Here is a 21,733-nt window from a genome sequence, read left to right on the forward strand (position 1 = left end):
TTGAAATCCATGGTTATTCTTTTTTTTCTTTTTTAAAGATTTTATTTATTTATTCATGAGAGACACACAGAGAGAGAGACAGAGACACAGGCTGAGGGAAAAGCAGACTCCTTATGGGGAGCCCATTGGGTGACTCGATCCCAGGACCCCAGGATCCCAGCCTAAGCTGAAGGCAGATGCTCAACCACTGAGCCACCCAGGTGCCCCAAATCCATGGTTATTCATGAGCAAGTATTGTCTTAGGTACTCAATGACAAGGGAATGCCAAAAACATTATTCCATTGCTTCTTTTATCAAAAGAGTAAAAGTAAAATTCATCGATTTGTCGTTTGTACCAGTTATTCTCCATGAATATGTATTGGTTTCAGATTCCTACCAGGGAGGATTCAGCTATGGTGTAGATGAAAACGTCTGTGTCTCCATTGATGCCCCACCAAACACTGTTTTGGTGTCATGGTATGTGTGTGCAGTGGGGGGGGGTATCTATAAGAACACAAGCTTATGGAATTCCACATGTAATTTATTTTCTTTTCAAATTTCACATATTAATATACTTTAGACCTCCTCCAGTAAAAGGTGTGTGTGTGTGTGTGTGTGTGTGTGTGTGTGTGTGTGTTTACTCAGTCCACTGTTTCCCACATAAAGTTCACTGTGCATATCAATCAAGGTACACTCAGGAGGCAGAAACCCTACAGTAATTCAAACTAGGGAATTTTAGCATAAAGAATGCTTTATTGGGGCACTTGGGTGGCTTAGTTGGTTAAGCATCTGACTCTTGATCTCAGCTCAGGTCTTGGTATCAGGGTTGTGGGGTCAAGCCACATGTTGGGCTCCATGCTGGGCGTGGAGCCTACTTTAAAAAAAAGAGAAAGAAAAAATTATTTATTATAACAAGATTGAAATAAAAATTGGACTGACTTGTAAAAAAAAAATAGAGAACTGCCAAGAATATGGACTTTGCAGATATGAGAAGCTGCCATTGCCCCAGAGATGAGAGTGCCCAGGGAATGCCTCACCCTCCCTCTCAGCATGGAGATCCAACTCTCATTGGAGACGGCACAACTGTTGAAAGTTAAGCACTTCTGATTAAAACATGTTATCTTTATTTCTTTCAGATATTTATTTTAAAGAGAGAAAGCATGAGCAGGGAAGGGAGCAGCAGAGGGAGAGGGAGAAGCAGACTCTCTGCTGAGCAGAGAACTCAATGTAGGGTTCAACCCTAGGGCCCTGGGATCATGACCTGAGTCAAAGGCAGACGCTTCATTCACTGAGCCACACAGGTGCCCCACAAGTGTGTTATCTTTAATATCAACATATACTTTTAGTATTTTGGGGTAAGTGGAATTGTATAGGAATAGAATAGGAATAAAAAAAGCAGTATTTTGAAACCTTTTTGTTCCTATTTCTTTTCTCCCATGTGGTGTCCTAGGATTCGGAGCCTGAGTCTGAGCAGACACCGGTGCACAGGCTATCACTTTCAAGGCTCGTGCCCCCCTCCCTTGCTCCACCTTGAGAGGTGACTACATTCGAGGTATCATTGCTGAGGCAGGAGCTCAAGGGCCTGGATCAGTGCTGGTGGGAAAGGAGCAGAGAGGAGGCAGGAGCATTTCTGGAGGCATCAGCTCTGGTGGGTCTCCCCTGGCTGGGTGGACGCTGCTAAGTCTGTTCTCATTGCACCGCTGGGATAGACTCCTGCCCATTATTAAATAGCTAGCTTGCTTCGGGCAACGTTAGAGATCTTAGAGTTATTGTGACTGATGCATTAAAAAATACCAACCTTCAGAGTAGCCAGAAAGAACATATCAGGTGACAGCCAGTATTACTTCTCTTTCTCACTTCTCTGGAACCGAGTTCTATGATTAAGGAAAGACAGATCAATCACTTTGTATGCTTTGAAATATACTCTCAGGTCTGGGGCTATTGTGTTGATAATTTTTTTTTTTAATTTTGTCTATCATATATCATTTCATCCTATAATGTGGAAGGGTCTTCAAGCATAATCTAGAAAAGTGTATGAAAGGAACTGAGTCAAGGTAGAATAATTTTGCTAGTCAGTTTTCTAATAAATCTCATTTTCTGGTATAGTACACCCATTTTACAAATTTTACAAAATGGTAAACCAAATAAATGAGTAATCAGCTTATGCTATAACTAAGAACTAAGTCAAGATTCTATAATCAAGGATATTCAGTTAAATGTATGTGTATAAGGAATAATTGGAATAATTGGTGTATACATAAGAAATAAGGACTACCATCAGCTCCTAATTTCAGAGTTTCGTATTGAATACCAGGGTCTGCCCTGCCTCTGAGGTGTACTGGCACAAACAAATTGGTTCTGTTTTTCTATGGAGATTCATATCTATCCAGAGAGATTTTCTGATCTTTTGAACACTTTTAGAGACTTCAAAAAAGAGCAGGTTCATTTTTCAACAGAATAAGATGATACTATTGTGATAGTATTGTGTAGATGATTGCATCATTAAATTAATCATGAGTTAGGACTTAGATACCAGAAGACTATGCAAAGTGTTGCCAGCTAAAGACTTGTTCCTATAAAGGCCTAGCAGTGCGCATTTTTAGATTTTTTAAAAAGATTTTATTTATTCATGGGGGACAGAGAGAGGCAGAGGCACAAGCAGGGGGAGAAGCAGGCTCCCTGCGGGGAGCCCGATGTGGGACTCGATCCTGGGACCCCGGGATCATGACCTGAGACAAAAGCAGAGACGCTCAACCACTGAGCCATCCAAGCGCTTCCATTTTTAGATTTTGAATTATCAGTAGAATTTTAAGTTTCTTAGCTTTAGGATGTCGGGGTGAGGAGTGATAAAAAATGTCTTGATTCAAGAATAACAAGGAGATGAAAATGAGGATGGAATTTGTGGTGCAGTATTTTACGATATAGTCTTTGAACCTGCTACTTGTCTAAAATACAACGTGGTTAGCAATAAATTATTCCTCATATAAACACTTCACGTTCAACACTTCACTTTACCTCCTCCACCTCCACCCTCATCATCATGTCGAAAGTGTATTTCTGTATGTCTAAACATACTGACAGAGATCTGTATCCCTTCTACGTAGCCCTGTGTGTGTGCTTGAGTGTGTACTTGTACGCGTGCGCACATTTGTGCTTTCTCTCCACGTGAAGACGCTGGATTGCACTAGGAGGAGGATTTGTAACAATATTGTCTCATAGTGGGACAGCCTGTCTCATAAATAATGGGCTTCTGTCTCATTGGGAGGACTCAGTCGTGAGTTTGATGTCCATCATCAGGATAGATTCCCAGGCGGCATAGGCGCAAGACCCATATGGCCTATGTCATACTTTCCACTTATGAATTCGTGATTTTGAACAGATGCTTATTTCAGAGCAAATCAGAGTCAAAATAAAATTTCAGCTCAGTAGGTAACTAGGCAAAGTTCTTGGCAGTTCTGACTCTCTTACATCATCTTTGCCCAGAGGGTCATCCCCATGTTTTATTTAATATACTAGTTCTTGTGCAATTTTTTTCTTGAGGTATGTTACTATTTCTAAGCCTCATAACCTTCCTTGAAAAGACCCGAAGCACTGAAAAATTTCCTGTCTTGCTGTCACCTGTGTGGCTCAGTGTTTTACTCTAACCAGTTCCATAAGCTACTTATTCATATATATTCATTCATTCCTAAGTATGCATGGAATGTCAACCGGGCCACCACTGCTGCGTGGCCATAAAGTTAAGCCTAACATGAAATTATTTCCTTCAAGGAGACCATAGTTGGAAAAAGATTTTAAGTTGACAAGTTGTAATACGAAGTGGCAAATGTTGATGAAGAGTTAAGAAGCGGGAGAGGTTTGGGTTCAGGGTTTGGGACTTAGGGTTTATTTATTTATTTTTTTAGATTGATTTATTTATTTGGGGGGCAAGGGACAGAATGTGAGAGAAAGAATTTTAAGCAGATTCACTACTGGAGGCAGAACCCAACATGGGGCTTAATCTTACAATCCTGAGATCAGGATCTGAGCCGAAGTCAGGAGTCGGATGCTTAACCGACTGAGATACCCAAGCACCCCAGGACTTAGGTTGGCTCCTCCTTCCTCAATTTAGTAGCTAGGTGATCTTCATCAAGCCACGTACTGTATCTGTTTCTAAATAATCTTATGCTCATATTATGGAATTGAATGTTTTTGACATCCACTTCCAATAAAAACAGAGTAATAGGGCCTAGATTTACCTCCTACCTGAAACAAATGAAACACAAGCAAACACATACAATAAATGTTTTCAAAACATTGGGAATCAGGCAGTGAAGGGCAGTGATCCTGTGAGGTGGGGAGCAAGCTAAGGCTGCTTCAGGCAGTTTTCTTGAAATGATGATGTTAATGAACTTTACATTGTGTCTGGTTTATGGTTTTATAAGTTTTGTACATTAAATACTTTTCAAGCAATACTTTTATAATGTACCACATAGTGTGAATACGTGTTTATGTATTAACAGCATTTTGTAACAGATTCAAATGAAAGTAGGAAAGTATTAGTGTGTGAGGGATTTCATTTATTAATACAACTCCTGCCATTTAAAATAATTTCTTAATTAAGATCAAAGTTTGCTAAGCCTTCTGATTTCCCTGTGAACTGCTAGGCAATATTCAGTGGAATGAGCCATAGCTATACCTTTGCTTTAAAAACCGTTTCATTAATTATCTTCATTCACAGCACTCTTAATATTTATTTAATTCATTAATTAGAATCATCCATTTACTTATGTAAAGCTGCTCTTGTGGCTTTGTAGAATATAACAAAAGTCTTTACTCTTCATTAATATGAAAGAGGCATGGTGAAATTCTTGTCAAAAAAGTCTTACTTTTTGCCTATAAGAATTGCTTGTGGACTAATATGCTTCTAACAAATTATCTTCTCTAGATTAGCACTGGGATCAAAAGATTTACAGCCGCATCTCTTCCAAGTAATCTCTGGCATATTCCTTGTTACTTTTTAATTTAGGTTAAGCCTGGCAAATTAAATGTGAAAATGTCTCTAATAATGAAATAAAAAAAAAGATTGTGTGTCTATTAGGATGCCATTAGTTGAAAGTATGTGACTAGGCAAACAGCAGCCTGGACTGCAAATGGTTCCTATCCAGACGTAACTCTTCAATTCTTTATTTATTTTAAAAGTATTTTTGAGGCCCTGGCACTGTACGAAGTGCCCAGCATGTAGCTCTCAGCATAAAGGTCAAAGTGTGTACACTCATGGATCATAGGTTCTAGAGGAGAGAGACAAACAGCAAACAAATAAATACAAGAGAGAGAGTGTCTGTGTGTTTGGTGTTATACTGCAATAAGCCATAGAGTAAAATAAAGCAGCAGAAGGCATAAGGGATATGCAGTGTCAGGAATTAAATTTTAATAGGATGGTCCAGGAAAGCATCATTGAAAAGTTAACTCTTGAACACAGATCCGGGGGGCGGGGAGGGGTAAGGCAATGAGACCTATACATGTCCTTAAATAGAGATTCCAGGCAGACAGAGTGGAAAGGGCAATATCTTTGAGGCACACATGTTGGTTCTTATAAAGGAACATCAGGTCTATATGAACCAGAGGGAACAGGGCTCAGTAGGGAGATGAGGCCAGAGAGAAGTCAGGGAGACAGAGATATGGGTAGTTTCAGAATTTTACTCTGAATGGGATGGGAAGTCATTGGAGAAACTCGAGCAAAGGTGTCATGTGATTTGGACTTGTTATAAAATGATCACTCCAGCAGTTGGGCTAAGAATACACTGTAGACATCAGGGGCACAGATACAGAGATGCCAGTTAAGAAGTAATAAGTCATGCCATCTTGAACCAAAGATATGATGTGTGTGTGTGTGTGTGTGTGTGTGCACGCGCGCGCACGCACGTGTGCCTGGGGGGTCAGTAGGAAGCTTTTTGATTTTGAACACTGAGCCAACATGATCCCTGAAGGATTGGATGTGGGGTGGTTGGGGCAAGGTTTGGTTTTGTCTTAACCTGAGCACCTAGAAATATGATTTTGCCATTTTACAAAGACAGGAAAGCCTCTGTGTGGAAAAGCTTGGAGGCAAAGGGAGATTTGGAGTTTGTTTTTAGTTGCTTTTAAGATGTCAGTTACATCCAGGTAGCTATGTTAACGTATGAGTCTGAAGTTCAGGGAAGAGACTCAGGTTGGAGGTTTATATTTGAAAGTCATTGACATCAACTGGGAAAAGATTATGTGGAAAGTGAGTGTGGGACAGAGGAGAGGAGGTCTAGACTGAGACTTGAAAGACAAGAATCTGGGAAACTGAGAAGGGATGGCTACTGAGTAGGAGCAACACCAGTCGAGTATAGGATCACAGACTCCCAGCAAAGTGGTGTGAGGGGCCTGCCCAGCCTCTTCACTGGTTACACGCCATGCAGCTTTCTGTAGTCTGCCATTCTGCAAAGCATGCTGAACAAAGACAAATGACCACTTATTTTTAATATAGCCTGTGACTCATTTTATATGCTCCAATAGTAGAAAGTATCGATTAACAACAAATTCGAGGAGTAAGTTAATAAGTTGGGAGCTAACCATATTTGTTGCACTGTGTAGCACCAGATGCAATATATATATATTCCTCCTTCCCTAGATAGATTCAGACTGTGGCTTGAGGGAATCAACTTTTACTTCTAAATAATGAAAGAATGGATTTTCCCCAACCTTACAAAAGAGAATTGAGGATTTAGTAGCAGCATTCTAATGTATGATTGACACAAGTCAGGATTGAGTTTCTCATTGATTGAATAACTGTATATTTATTATCTGTTTTGTGTCAGGCACTGTGCTAGCCACTGTATGAAGAGTGGTGAATGGGATAGTTTCTTAGCAAATGCTCAAGGAGAGGAAAAGACCCTTTGAACAAGCAATCACAGTGTAGCATAAAAAGTAACCTGTTTGCAAAACCATAGGGAATTCAAGGTGTTCATATTAGGGACATGGAATCTAATCATAGGGTCTAAGCAAAAACTTCCAGAATCAGTACTCCCAATACTGGCACTTGGGACTACTTGGACGCACCCATTCCTGGTTTCTGAATTCCTGGCTCCTGATGATGTGTTTTCCTAAGTTATGCATTGAGGCTATTCCATAGTTGGGTGAAAATATTACTCAATCTCTTCTGCTATGTGAGGCTCATCTTTATGCCTAGACACTTTTATGGTTAGTGTTTCATGGTTAGCTGCTTCTTTGAGTTCCTTAAAATACAGTTTTCTGCTTCTTTGAGAGAATGTAAAGGCTGTTGAGTCTAGCTGTTGAGGTAGCAACTACTGTATTGCTTGCCCCAGAAACAAGTCAGTTCCAGCAGTGCTGTTCTGTTATTTATCCGTGAGGAGTCTGGAAGGAGAAGTAAATATCTTCAGGCTAATGTTTACTGATGCCCTAGCTGCTCTGGAACTAAGCATCAGAATTAATGAAGTTATGAGACATAACATTGTCATCCATAGACTTCCTATCGTATAGTTGGCAGATTTTATGCAGATGAACTTGATAAGAATCAAGCAATTTCAAAATGTGTACTTTTACCCACACAGTATTTTCTCTTTTCTTTTCTCTTCTTTTTCTTTTCTTTTCTTTTCTTTTTTTTCTTTTCTTTCTTTTCTTTTCTTTCTTTTCTTTTCTTTTCTTTTCTTTTCCCCACCAAATTAAAAAAACACACATTGCCAAAGCAGTACAGGCCAGTGATAGGTCTACTCTCATTTTGTTCCTTCCAGAAATATTCAGACTAGAATTTATTTTCTTCCCTTTAAATACAGATCTCTCTTTGAGTATGGAAGCTGTCTGGTTAATTAGTAAATTAATTTTATATAATTTATTATACCTGCTATATGCCAGGTGCTTTTGCTACTAACAGGAAATCAGCAAGTTAGGAACTTGACAATCTTTGTCAGAATTTAATGATGAATATTGAACTGTTTTTAGATGCTTATGAAGAAGAAAAATATTACAAGATAAACTTGTCTTGGTATCATCTACTTTAGATTAGAGATGGCAAGATAAAATATCACAATGATAAAGTTGTTTCAGGTGTACCTATCATCTCTTCACTACTGATCATGTAGTGATTACTGGGTAATCCTCCATATCAAGCAGTAAGTTGAAGGCTGTGTCTATCACTCTTCCAGAAAGAGGCACGCCAGAGAGAACAATTATATCTTTGCCTCCCATCTGTCAAGTGGTCCACTGGTAGTGGCCTGATTTCATTTTTCTGGCTTTGTAGCTGATGTTTCCCACCACCCCCCGCCTTTCTACATTGAGTATTTTAAGATGACTTTCAAGTATGAATCTGAGGTATCCAATTTTTCAGCCATACTCCAAATGCCAGCTCCAGATTATTATTCATAAATGGTATGCATATTGTGACAGGGAATCTAAGAGCAAAAGAGAACTGGGGCTTTTTACTAGAATATACTTTTGAAATATTTTCGAAGAAGTCTGATTTTTCTTAATTTGTGTTTTGATGAGGGAATCACTTAGAAGAAACCTGCAGTTCCTTAACAATAACATTGGGAATCGTAAGGTACTGAAGGCAGAGGTGTCAAACAAATGATATCCAAGTCTTACCAGGTGTAGAGGCTGAGTCAGGCTGAGGAAGGACAGAACTGGAATATTATGACATCCCTCAGGAACTTTTACGAAGCTAAAATATTTATAAAGTGACTCGAGAAAGAAAGGAGTGAGTACTGAGGAGAGGAAGCTTAAAAGATAATGCAGAGAATAGAACATCAGGCCAGAAACCCAAAGACCTTCTGGTTGTGATGTGATGGACAGTCAGTCTGTATGCTGAGGTGTCTAGTGGGGCTGGCTGTGTCATGAGCTCTCCTTGGGTCTCTTAGGCAAGGCTCACTTGCCATCTTATTTATACTCTTCATTGAGAAGTAGAAATTTAATGGACACCATAAAGTCTCCATCCCCTCTACTTGGGAGTGAAAATACTATGAAATGTTACATGTAAAGTGCCTAGATTTACTAAATGAACATGAACTTGTATGTTAAATTCAATAATTTAATTGTTTTTAGGCCAGCCGAAGAAAATATGCTGTATTTGTCCTAGAACTCTAAAGGTTTGAGGACAACTGCCTAAAAAAGACCCTCACAGAGTTTAGGCCGTCAGGGCGGGGGCGAGAGGGGGCAAAACCAGATTGTTGAGTTGTCCTACCAACTATACTCAGATATGCAGCACTTCATTTTGTAGATACAATTCACCTAAGTTCTTCGATGCTGTTTATATAATGATAATTCATGCATATTGAATGTCAAGAATGTGCTGGATATCTCACATACATTATTTATAAGTCTTTTCACAACACTGTGGGGTTATATAGATGATCCCGAGACTGAGAAAGGCCAAGAAAATGTTCTGTGGGTGAATAATTAGTAAAATGGGAAGGTGGAGTTCAAACTCTGGCTCACAAGACTCTACAACCCACTGTCATACTTCTGTATCTCATTGGCTCTCAGGAACCACTTATGGGATGTCTGTTATTACCAGGGCTCTGTAATGTCCATTCAGTTTTGTCTGATCAAAGAGATAGAGATCCCCAATTTTCAAATACTTAACCATTTACAATCATGCATGTGGATTCTGTCCCAATTCAGGACTTCCTTTGAGCCTTCTCTAACCTGTTGGGTGTTCATCTGTCCTGACAATTTGCCCTGGATCCTCTGCAAATTGCACCATTGTTTCAGGTCTTTCAGTGTAATACATACATGTATATAAAAGTGGTTGAGTGATGTCCTTGGCTCTTTTCTTCAGGATCATCATAGGATCATGGCCCATTGAGGCCTTAACACTCTCATAGAGAAAAAGCCCTAGACAAAGGAAACTCAAGGAATATTGTGGATTTCATAGCCAAGACTCATTTATGTCAAAAGAATGGCAACCAAATAATTTCCCTAGGGAATCTGTTATATTAAAGTTGGTATAAGGTTTAGGAGGGAAGGCTTGCAATTAGTTTTAGAGGATAGATTATGGATATAGCCAACTGTTTACATTTGTGTAATCTCTAATTCTATATTAGGGCTCCTGAAGGGTACCAAACTTCCTGAGTGGTGTGTCATAAGCTTTTTGTGATTTATTGTTATTGTTAGCCTCGTTTTCTCCATTTTCTATCACGCCACTTCTCCACTAGCTGTGTTAACCTCAACATTTACTCTCTATAGCATTTCAGGTAGGTTATACATTACTAGAAAGAGAAAACACAGAAATCCAGGTAAAAGCCTGGCATATGATTTAGCTAGCCATGCGTTTACAAACTTGAGAGAAGTTATCTCTTTTACTATGCAGAAAAGGAGAAGCAGCAGTGAGCATTAGCACAATTTTTTTTTTTTTAGTGTCCCTTGTTCCCTGTTATAGAGCCTGTCAACTCAAAGGAATTTCTTTAGATTTGGGGAAAAACATGAATTTTAACATCACCAGATAGAAAAAATATATATTGTCGTTTGTTTTTTAATAAGTGGGCTTGAGTCAACATGCACCATCAATGTGAAATCATGTCCCATGGAAAATAAATGGGATTGGGGGTGTAGGCAGCAAGTGACCCATTAGGTTTTTCTATATTGTTTGCTTTTATTATATTAAATATGTGAAAAAGAAATATGTAGGCAAGTAGATAGGTAGATAGGTGGATTTGTAGATATGTAGATATATAGATAGGAACAGTCTAGTCTGCCTGTTTTGTTTTGTTTTTTTCCATCTGAAGATGCTACTTTCTTTACCGTGTTGCTAACACTAGGAATCCTTTAACAGCTTACTGTCTTGAACACTAGACATATTGCCTGCCAACGTATATCTAGTCACACTACTTAAAATTATGTTTAATCATAGAGTGGCACGAAAATATTACAATGGTGTGCAGAAATATAAAATGTAATGTGCGCAGTAAATTGGCAACACTGACGCATTAGCAAGATTTCTCAAATGTAACAGGCTTCACGGGGAGCAAGTGGCAAGGGAGCCAGAAGTCCATCCGTTCTCTCTAGTCAGAGAAACAGCACGGCAGCAACCATGCGGTCTTGCCAAATTTGCTTTTATAATTTGAATTGACTTGTGATTTCTCTCCTCCCAACTGAAAAATTCTCGCAGTTGCCCAAATGGTGTGTGGAATTAGATCTGCATATACTAACTAAAAATAAGAAGAACACTTTGGGCCTGGAGGGAGCACGTGTCATCATTTCCTTCCCTCTTTGGGCCCATTCCTGATTTAGTGCTCCTCAGGTACTGCTCTTTCTTTCCTTAGAATGTGAGGCTTCCTTGTGTTCTCCCCCAGCCACTTGCAAAAGACCTACTCACTTCCTAAAACTTACAGCAAACTCCTTTTAGTAATGCCTCCCCTGAACACATTCTTCCCTTCTCTCCCTCCATCCCCACTCACACGCCCAAAGCTTGGCTATAACAAACCTGTGATATACTGGGATTGTTTTCCTATCTCTCTTCCTAACTGGGCTGTGGAAGCCAAAAAACTTCAAGGCTGGCATAGATTCATTTTTACAGCTTTCTTCAGCACCTAGCAGTAGATCGAATAAATGAATGGTTTTTCATAAAATATCTCTTGTTTTTATTGGTAAAAGACTGAATAATGAGCTCTATGGATAATAATTTGACTGAATATGACATTTATGGTACTGAGGACTCTAAGTTTTTAGTGCAAATCGGAAAATGGATACCTTTGAAATAAAATAGTCTGTCTCTTTTTACACCAGTGATGTATTCACATAAATAAAGCACATAGACAGTGCTTAGAGCACCTTACGAGATGAGCACTGTCTAAATGCAGAGTCATGTCTTATAAATATGACATGCACTTTGGAGGAAATTAACTTTAATATGGTCATGAGGGTGATTTAATGTTGGTTTGTTACTATGGAAGAAGGAAAGAATTGCGTAGGCCATGTGAATAGTAAGTGCTGAGTTTATAGCCATGCTTTATTGGTGTGGCAGCAAGAGTGTGTTAGTGGATGTGTTAGAGCATTATCTGTAGGCTGGAGCTTAACATCGCAGTGATGAAAACCAAAAAGTGTATGATAATGAGAGAGTGGCCAAATTTTTATGTGATATTTTGTTAGTTGAACAAAAACTTCAGCTCAGACATGTGCTTGCCCAGAGATTACTTATTTGCAAAACCTGAGTAGCCAAGTTAGGCTTTCTATTAACTGATTAAAGGATGGAAGCTATGTTGATTATAACTGACACTGAACTTTGTAAAGAATAACACCACAGGTGCTTCCCTTTTATTGGACAACTTGTCACCACTTAGAGTTTCTTTCTTTCTTTTTTTTTTAATAATAAATTTATTTTTATTGGTGTTCAACTTGCCAACATACAGAATAACACCCAGTGCTCATCCCGTCAAGTGCCCCCTCAGTACCCATCACCCATTCACCCCCACTCCCCGCCCTCCTCCCCTTCCACCACCCCTAGTTCGTTTCCCAGAGTTAGGAGTCTTTATGTTCTGTCTCCCTTTCTGATATTTCCTACCCATTTCTTCTCCCTTCCCTTCTATTCCCTTTCACTATTATTTATATTCCCCAAATAAATGAGAACATATAATGTTTGTCCTTCTCCGATTGACTTATTGAGTTTCTTTCTTTTTAAAAGTTTGTTCATTGTTAGAATCTTGGAAAACTGAGAACCAAAAACACAAAGGAGGAAAATATAAATTACTATGGATCACCCAACTGCAGAAATAATTGTACATAAGGTTTTGGTGCAGAGAATTTAAAGTGACATAGCCAACAAGGCTACGTGCTTATCTCTACTACTAAAGATGGAGCTAGGATGCAAACTGAGGCATCCACCCATGCTTTAAATCATCACACTATACCGCCTTCCCTGAAAAATGACTTTAGACATAAACATTGGAGTTAGCTCACTGAATGGTTTAACAGAAGTTTGGATTAAGGCCCCAAAGCTTTGAATCATTTCCTTTTACCGTAAAGTATGGTCATTTAGGTCTGTGAGAACAGCTTGGTAATCATGGATGGATTCTCCACACTAAACGAACAAAGAAAAACTTGCCAGAATTTGGATAGGAAAATTGACAGTAGAGTCTAGCTTGATGTTTTGACATCCATCAGTTGTAAGGCTTCGTTTGTCTTCAGATGTTTGAATATTTTCTTCTCTTAATCCTTTTTCTCTACTTATTTTCTCTATGGAAAAATTGGAAAAAAGCATGTACTGTACTTGCCATGGAAAGTACTTCTGTGATATTAAATGCAGCTGGTCTAATGCACATTTCTTGAGCATAAACAAGAAATGGAATCCTGTCTAAATTGGGCCCTAAAGATTAAAAGAGAATTTTCATCACCAGCTGGTAGATAAACTGGTGTGAATAGATGTAGGAAAGGTATCAAGTAACCAGTCCTCCCACTATTGTTTCTTCCTTTGCCTGACACAAAAGGTTCTTTTCTCCACTGCTGATGAGAGGTCATGGTCTATTGTACCATGGATTTCTACATGGCTCACAAATGGTCTCATAAATAAACTCAACAAATGTTTGTTGAACTTTTGCTCTGCCTAGCTTCATTGAGCTGGTAGCATAAAACTTGACCCTGACGAAGCACCATTTTTTCACATTTACATTTATTCTCAACATCATCACCCTGGGTTCATATGAAGAGAACATACAAGAATGCTTTTCTCCCCAAAGGTTCTCTATGGGGTGTCTGTTAGCAGCAGCTGAAGCAGCAGCAGGCAGATAATAAATTTAAATTGACTCTCTTATATTTCTTTATGTTCCTGAGATGAATGGAGCTCATTTCAGAGTTCCTGGGTATCTAATATAATTAGTTTTCCCTGTGTCTCTCTTCCTTCTCTTCTTTGACTTTCTGTCTCACATCTCATGTGTTGAAGACGCGGATCTCTTATTCATTTCCAACATTAGGTACCATCAATGATTAGCAACCGTGCAGAGATTACTTCTTTATCAATCGCTTCTCAGGGTAGCGGTTGTGTTCTAAAGTCTAATGTGTGTCTTTGGATTGTTTTGTTGTTTGTTGCTGAGAGCTGTCATCTTAAAGATGACAAATGCAATGGACGTGATTCATTATGCTGCAAGAGATTAGGATCTGAAAAGTGCAGATTTGGACAGCTAAAATTAAAATGCACCAACCTTGGCAAAACAGAAATCTGAGGAGCCAGGAGAGGTCCTCTGCAAGTAGGTTTGCTCATTAAAATAATCAGTTCTCTTACTGTCCAGTTTTGGTGATGTGGTCTTGTCTTTTAGAGTGATTCCTCACACTGTTTTAAATGTGCACCATTTAGAGTTAACGTTCTTGGGTTCCTGTGATCATAAGGCTATCCATGTAAGAAGAAGGCATTCATCAAATGTTAGTAAAGAAAACATGAATTCTTTTTATGAAATTTTAAATATGCTTGTTTTTGAAGGAGACTCTGCTAGTCTGTAATAAGTGTTTTTCTTGTGTTTAGGAACTTCTTACTGTTGCTAGAATTGAATATGTAATTGTCAGTGTTTGGGTGTAAAAAATAGCAGTTTTATATGACCCAACCTAATAGGTATAAATACAAATAAGATAATAAATATTTGAGTAAGGTGGTATTTTAAATAAGTATATTTTTCACATAACCAGAGCTTATCCCTTCAAGTTTTATAAGTTCCCTAAGAAAAAGATGAAATGGAATTCTAAGTAATTGTTCCTATTTTCCCCTCTTCTCGAGTAAAGTATACATTTTTCCTTTATCGAAGGCTTAGAGTCATTTGGTACAGTTGTGTGATATTCTCAAAAGTTATGAATTCTGCAGGGGCATTTCTGAGGATGTTTGCTTGTCTTTTATAGTTTTTTTTTGTCCCCCCAGTAATTTGCTATCTCTTCTTTATGTTCTGAATGTCTCTATTATGCAACAATATGAACACATTCAGGACAAAAGAAGATGTCAGGATGAGGAGACTAGTGAATTGAGCCCAGGAAATGCTGATGGTATAAAACAAAGAAACAAATTGATCATCACAGATGCAGAATATAAAGCAGAACTTGGAGGGAAAACTGTATTAAAGAAAATTATAAACTGGAATAGGAATAGAGGGCTCGTGTCACTCAACAGCGATTAAGGGTCTTGATGTCAGAAATCCAAGGAAGTAAAGAATCAGGTTAATGAGTTAATGTGTGCAAATTACAATCAGTTCAACCCAGTTAAGAATAGACTAGCTAGCAAGAGTAAAAATTGAGACTGCCAAAAGTTGCCTTTTCATCCCAATCTTAGGCTTCTGATTGAGTGTAAGTGGCCATAAGCTTGCAAGGGGGTATTCCATTGGGAAGAGAGAGCCCCAGTGGTTTTGGCATAGCCTAATTCTTGCAAAGACAAAGGCTCAACTTTTCTCGAGTGTCCTAAAATACTCAGTGCATTTAATTTACTGCTCACAATTCATTGGATTTGGGGAGGTATATAATTAATATATGGCAAATTATGTAATTAATATTGTCAAAATCACATGTAATATCCAAGTCAGTAGGGCTCTAAGCAAGAATCCACAGAGATCTCATTAATGGAATTCACGGTCTTTAAATAGTGGCTCTTGGGTGGGTGGGTGGAGGGTGGTGTTCCCCTTCTGAGACATTAGAAAATATCTGAAGACATCTGTGGTTGTCACAACTTGGGGAGTACTTCCAGAGTTTAGTAGATAGAGGCCAGGAATGTTGCTAAGCATCCTACAGTATACAGGGCAGCCCCCAACAACAAAGAAGCTATCTGGCCCAGAACAGTGTCTAGGTTGAGAAACACTGGCTTAAGAAAACTGTGAGCATAAGAAAGGAAGGTGGATCTGCACACATTCTTTGAAGGAAGTCTGTGAAACTTAATGATTTGTAGGTACAAGGGGAAATAGGCCAAGTACCTCCAGCATGGTGGTTTGACTTCTGGAAGGACAGTAGGCACACTGACCCAGCCTAAGAACTTGCTTCACCACGTTTACCTGGTTTGGAGAGAAGGAGCTTCCTAGAGGATATTTCTAAATGTACTTACTCTGAGCTCTTAATTGTCAGTCCCACAAAAAGAAGGGATGCCAGTCACCCTTTGCTCCCATCAACAAAATCACCCCATAAGGAAGGATGTCAGGTACCCTTTGCTCCTATCAATGAAGCCATATTAGGATGACAGAAATGCATTAGGACCAGCACTAAGGGTGAGGAAATTTGAATGGGTTAATCAGACTGGGAGCCAGATGATGTGATCCCAAGTGACTCACTTATTGGGGTAAATGTATCCATCAGACCATCTTATAATTAAGCTCCCTAACTTTATCTAATAATGACTCCTCATTATAGGATTTCAAAGAACCAGAAGTTTCTGGCCCTTATCAGAAACTCAAGACTGATTTATCCTACTAGCATGTGTAGACTGAGCCATTTTGGCTGATAAAGCTGGGACCCCTAGTCAACTTTGTGATCATCAGAGCTGACCAAGAATCATTTGGCTCTTTCTTAGCCTTAGCTGCTCCCTATAAAATTAAGATCATTATAGAAGAGGCTTTTCGCATGGCCACATTAATAAATTTTGAACACTAATTCCGTCCAGTTAGATCCCAGGTGTCTCCACTTTAATGCTGATCTTAAAGAAATCAGAGAAGTTGTATCAAAGTAACCTGATTTTACAGTTCCTTAAAAAATGTTTGAATGAATGAGTGAATGAATAATGTAGGAGTCAAGTTAAATATTTTGCAAATATGCTACCAGAAGCACACACAAGAAAGAAAAACACATTATGAAAACTGCAGATCTTTTCAGGAAGAAAGCAAATTAATTTTTATAAAATAACTTTTCCATGTGAGTACTTTTTTGACTGATGCATCTCACCCCTGACATTTGTAGACCTATACAGTTTTAGAGCAGATATAATTCTTCTACTTCTTGGGCTTGATATAGGAAAGCTATAAGACACCCAATCCACATTTGTTAAACTGAATTGAAAATCATTTATCTTGTAGCAGATATGGCAAAGATACACCATCTAACGTTGTGTGGAAAGAAGAGAGCAAAAATTGAATAGAAGGGATTTTGTTTCAGGTCACCAAGGAAAATGATGTTGTCTCATCCATTCTCAAAAACATAGTTTGGCCAAAAAGAATCTGCACACAACAGTATATAGTAATTTGATACTCTGAAATATGATACTTTAAAAAGACAGATTATTAAAAGGTGCTATATCATCTATGGGTAATTATAAAAATATCATTTGTAAGTAATTTTATTTATTTATTTTTTAGGATTTTATTTATTTGAGAGAGAGAGAGAGAGAGAGAGAGAGAGAGAGAGACAGAAAGTGAAAAAGCACAAGCAGAGGGAGCAGAGGGAGAGAGAGAAGCAGGCTCCTCACTGAGCAGGGAGCCTGACACAGGACTTGATCCCACGACCCTGAGATCATGACCCGAGCCCGAGGCAGATGCTTACTGACAGAGCCACTGAGGTGCCCTAATTCATCAGTAACTTTAAAAGCTGTGGATCATTTTCTAAAATTAAAAAAAAAAAAAGCTGTGGATCAGAATGCCCTCAACAGCTCTTTTTTTCTCCGAGAAAATGTGCTCAATGAATAAGGAAGTTGAGAGAGGTGTGGGAAAGATGTCTCTGAGATACTTACACATTAACATTATGCTGGAAGCTCCCAAGTTATAATCTCTCTTCCCTTTGTCTCTTTCCTTCTGTCTCACCCCATCTTCCCTTTCCTCTTCTCTTCTCTTCTCTTCTCTTCTCTTCTCTTCTCTTCTCTTCTCTTCTCTTCTCTTCTCTTCTTCTCTTCTCTTCTCTTCTCTTCTCTTCTCTTCTCTTCTCTTCTCTTCTCTCTCTTCTCTTCTCTCTCTTCTCCTCTCCTCTCCTCTCCTCTCCTCTCCTCTCCTCTCCTCTCCTCTCCTTTCTCTTCTCTCCCTTCCCTTCCCTTCCCTTCCCTTCCCTTCCCTTCCCTTCCCTTCCCTTCCCTTCCCTTCCCTCCCCTCCCCTCCCCTCCCCTCCCCTCCCCTCCCCTCCCCTTCCCTTCCCTTCCCTTCCCTTCCCTTCCCTTCCCTTCCCTTCCCTTCCTCATCCCTGTGCATGACTCTGTAATCTCTTTTTCCTCTTCCTCCCTTCTCTTCCTGTTCTCTTTCCTTCTTTGTCCTGGATTGCCTTTAGTAAAGAAGTGCTCAATGTTATGACCTTCTCCCAAAGAGCAAGGGAGTTTGTTGGACAGTGACAGACTGCCATTTATATTTTTTTCAATAATTTTTATACAGTTATCAAAGGGGACATTTACCTCAAAAAGATGACAAAACATGGCTCTAGACCATACATTTTAGGGCATAAATTTGATATATTCCTCAGGTTTCTAGAAAAGAAAAAAGCTGATAACATAAATTATTGACTCCAACATATCTAGTATAGAATCAAGTATTATTTCCTGAGTGTTAGAAACTGTTCAGATTTGAATGATACTCTGAAGTATTTTGTCAGAAAATTCATACATGTTCATACCATTTTCATCTGATTTTATAATCTTTTGAAGCCTACCCATGGTTCTGTCCTTGCTTTGGTACTAATAAGTACAATTGTTCTAGTATAGCCAGTGTTTGCATGTTAAAAGAAAGATTGCACATATCGTCTTACATTGCCCGTAAGATGTTAATTAATTAAAATGATACCACTGTAGTCCATATAAGAGTCCCAACAGTATTCAAGAAGATTTCCCCAGGAACTTTGTGGGACTTTAGAACTGTCCCTGACTCTCTTAGTTGCTCAAGAAAGATGTCCTTCTTACTTTTGGGTCTAGTCATTAACATTAGTAGCAACATCTTCTGTTGATGAATTATCTCCTATATACCAGATATTTTCCAATGTGATATATATATATATATATATATATATATATATCATATATATATATATATTTTCTATTTTATATATATATATAAAACCTTATTTAATTCTCTGTAGGCATCATTAGTTCTGTTCACACATGATTAAATTGAGGCTTAGATACTTTGAAGTGATCTGACCAAAATCATGGACACTAAGTGAAAGAGCTGGCATAGGAAGCTCAGATGGGCTGTCTTCGATCTTTGCTTCTTCTAACGTGTCCAATGATTGAAGGAATGCCAATGCAACCTTATCTTCTGAATCAAGAATGTGAAGAAATAGGAGGAGAATGAAGACTAAGTTGGCTAATTGCTGCTATGGCCAGAGTTTTTCAGTTCTCTAAAGAAAAAAAAAATGCCCTTAAATCCCACACAACAGCAGCTGTCCATGGTGATTTGTCTGTGCTGTCAGTTCCAGAGCAAACATTTGTGGAAATGAGTCTGTGTTTCAGCAGCAGAATAAAATGGAGATGCTACGCTTATCTCAGGAGAAAGTTATGGGGAGAGTTTATCTAGAGAGTAGGTTAAATGAGAGAGGTCTCGGAAACTATAGCATAAGAAAAATCCATCTGTGCTCATAATCTCTGGCTAAATCTTCAAAATGTGGCCCAATGCTCATGAAATAATGTGTGCTTTGCTAAAGGCAAAATTATTAAAATAAACCACGAAAAACATACTTCTCAGACTGATGAAAGATTGGAGGAAAAACCTTTTCCATTTTCACTGACACACGAGACTTTACAGCACCAAAGGTAGACTTAACTGAATAAAATTAATAAGTCCTGCTCAGTTCGTTAAGCTCTATCTTGTAAAATTCCTTAAATGATGTATGTAGGGCCCTATATAAAATTATTTATCCATTAAAAATGTTTCTTAATAGTAAAGATAGTATTATTTAATATTGTTTGTTAACCTTTTTCTAAGCAATTGTATTAACTTTTGCTTTGAATATTTTTAAAACATAGGGCTTATTTGTTATAAATTTCATGACTCCCATAAATAGATAAAGGGGGGGCGGGATTCAGGGTTCTAACCCAAATGACTGACCTTCATGGATCTTTTGGCCTTCACAGGAAGCAGAGAGGTGGGTTATCACATTCCATGACCCCTTGGAGCAAGTGCTGCAGGATCAGACAAAGTGGAACACATTTACAATGGGATACTTCATACCACAATGAATTTAGGGGAGTTAATCTTTCTCAGCTTCAGTTTCTCCATCTTTTTTGGGGGGACAAGAAGGCCTACCTGAAAAGTCTCTTCCGAAATTAGGTAACTCAACAAAATTTTTCACAATGGTGCCCTGCCCAGAAAGCATATTCAACGAATAGATACCGTTGGTATTTTGCAAGCATAGAATTTCTAAGGAAAGTTCACATCATAGACTCATTATTTTTCCTTTTGTCTATATGTTACATTTTTTGCAAAAGCGGTATAAAAATACTGCAAGGAATTCAAATAAAAAATTGCCTAAATTACTCAACACTAAATGAGATTAATATTTTCCCTTAATCTATGCATATTTCTCATAGAAATAGAATTTTCATAAATTTCATAGTTCTATATCTTAGATATTAGCATTATATCACAAGGGCTTACATTTTGCTGCAGTTTTGTTTTTTCTTATATCATTTGTTCTCTCCTTCTAGTGAATTAGGTTTTTATTCTTTACAAAGGAGATATGCACATGTAGAGAATGCAGTTTTATTTCACAAAATTACGGTTATATATATATGTATATATATACATATATACATATATATATATGTTTTTGTAACTTATTTTCTCACTTACCAGTATGTAATAGATATGCCTCTAAGTAAATGGTACAAACCTATAGAAACAAAAGCTCCCCATCCTAAGGATGTGCGCGTAGGGTTATTTATGCAGTATTGTTTGTGGTATCTGGACAACTGAATACATCCTGCGTATCTGTTGGTGGAGGTATGGGGAATGAATGAAAGCATGTCCATGTCATGGAACAGTATGTGGCTATTTAAAATATATATAGAGAGAGCTCCTTTTGTAGATATTTATACTTTTTTTGAGTTGGAAGAGAAGGCGGGGGTTATTGAACCCAATGCCCTCATTTTTCAGACTCAGAAATGGAGACCCGTAGCGACTTGCCCAACTTTGGTCCTTGAAAGATCTGGAATGCAAGCCTGACTTAGTCCATGGCCTCCCACGCCTGGCACGTTGGCCATGAAGTTCACATGGAGCGAGGGTCAGCCATGGAGGGCTCTGAATATGCATTTGCAGCATGCATTAGGGAGGCTTTTAGTATGACTTGTGCACCGAGAGTTTAATAGTGCATTTACTGTGCTGGAGAGTGTGTAACATGAAAACTGCATTAGGTGCTCTTCAGTTACAGCACATAGTTAGTGTCACCCATTGTCACGCGTTTGTTCCCTGACTGATTTTCCTAGAGAAGGTCAGAGCCCTGCATTACTTTGCTCTGCACCACTGTGGCAGGATCCTGAATATTTAATCACGTTGCTCTGATGAGACGGGCGTATGGCAGTGAGTTCCAGGGGAGTGTGTGCCGTGTGCTGATCCTCAGACTGCTGTTTGGAAATGAATCCTTAGGGCGCACTCAAGGACATGAAAAAGGCATAGAGGATTCTAAGACGTTCTTGTTCTCCAGCTAGTCAAAACTGAATTTAGGGTTGTGACACAAACTCTGAAACAAGTATTTTCAGTGTGATCTAATATTTTGCTTTATGTAAGTCAAGGGCAAGAACATATAGTTTTGGGAGAGTGGCAGCAGTTGCATTCCTTTGGTGTTTCATTGCTTTGTCTTCCATAATGGCATACTAATTTAATTCGAAAGTCACCTGTACCTGCAGCTCTAGAGGTTGTCATGGTATGACATAGGTAATTATTATCTG

The 21,733-nt window shown here is 38.6% G+C and overlaps 1 protein-coding gene and 1 long non-coding RNA gene across 13 annotated transcripts in view; both read left to right on the forward strand.

Annotated features, from left to right (window-relative positions):
- The window catches only part of LOC144303248 (uncharacterized), a 55,559-nt gene extending 53,639 nt beyond the window's left edge, over nt 1–1,920 (forward strand). For all 11 annotated transcript variants that reach the window (XR_013370319.1, XR_013370325.1, XR_013370324.1 and 8 more), the window contains 2 exons: nt 369–456; nt 1,430–1,920. This is a non-coding gene — a long non-coding RNA (uncharacterized LOC144303248). The remainder of the gene's footprint in view (nt 1–368; nt 457–1,429) is intronic.
- The window catches only part of KCNIP4 (potassium voltage-gated channel interacting protein 4), a 1,117,936-nt gene that overhangs the window by 210,885 nt on the left and 885,318 nt on the right, over nt 1–21,733 (forward strand). The window lies entirely within an intron of this gene.

This window comes from Canis aureus, chromosome 2 (genome assembly GCF_053574225.1).
Source record: "Canis aureus isolate CA01 chromosome 2, VMU_Caureus_v.1.0, whole genome shotgun sequence".
In the NCBI taxonomy this organism is placed as follows: Eukaryota; Metazoa; Chordata; class Mammalia; order Carnivora; family Canidae; genus Canis; species Canis aureus.